The sequence below is a fragment of the Hippocampus comes genome, unplaced genomic scaffold (assembly GCF_001891065.2).
Source record: "Hippocampus comes isolate QL1 unplaced genomic scaffold, H_comes_QL1_v1.1 scaffold85, whole genome shotgun sequence".
NCBI classification, from domain to species: Eukaryota; Metazoa; Chordata; class Actinopteri; order Syngnathiformes; family Syngnathidae; genus Hippocampus; species Hippocampus comes.
The window spans coordinates 1304438-1305502 of NW_017805540.1; positions in this window are offsets into that span (position 1 = coordinate 1304438).

Genomic DNA, 1065 nt, shown 5'->3' on the forward strand with positions numbered 1-1065 from the left:
TATTTAGGCAGCAAATCTGGTGCGAAATGTTTGAAACGACCACGGGACATGTGCACATTATTACAAAGCACCCCATGCGTTTTACGTATATTCACGAGAAGTCGAGCCCCGAGGGCCTTTTCGAAATTTAACCCCTGCGTTACACCCCGTGTGCTTGTTTGTTGGTCACTTATGAAAAACGCGGAGTACCATTGGCAATTGTGGCAGGTAGCGTGAGTAGTTTCTTTGAATGAGAAAAGAGGAAGAAAGACATCGCCAGTGCAATTCTCAGTGAATATCCGATAGGTTGGTGCGGGTGTAGCGAACCATAACCGGGAGCCACCCGAACGAGCCCGGAACCACCACGTCTCATGCTAAACTCCACCCAGCGTGGTCTATCAAACTGTACCCGAGAGAGTTGTTAACCGTTTGGGTCACTGAAGCAGTTTGGGGGAATTTGAAATTGGGGCGTTATGATAATTTGTATTCCGCACTGTCCCGGCATGCTCCCTTCCAGCCCGGCGTTCTCCCGGACGCCATATTTTCCGCCCTCCTCGTCATTATTTTATTTACTAAATGCCGATATCACTCCGCCGGGTCAGAGAGTATTTTGAAGAAATTGGCATCCGGTTTTTAGGGGTGTTTTTTTCCAGTCTGCCACTGACGTTGTTGCCAAATCGCTACGCTCATGCCATATATATTTCTCGATGTTAACGCCAACGCGGAAATAATTTTACGCACGGTGTTCGGTGGATCTACTTTTTGAGCAGCCAAGAAGGGGCCGTGCTTCGGTGCCACTTATCATTAGCCATGGCCACAGTTCCAGTCTGGACCGCGGCGCAAGCATCAACTTAATTTTACGACATTTCCTCCACAGTTTCACAGTTTATCCCTCGCAGGATCCGACGCCGAGGTCCCATCAAGCTCATGTTTATTCGTTCATGTGTGGTGAGGCGCCTGTTACTGCGTGGCAGGGTGGCTGCGAGCGTCTCGTAACTGGCCGCTGGGTCCCGCAGCTTGTCGCAGCTGAAGAAAATAGAACCAGTTGCCAACCGAGCCGTCGGCGAACCTCCTCCGAGCACGCGA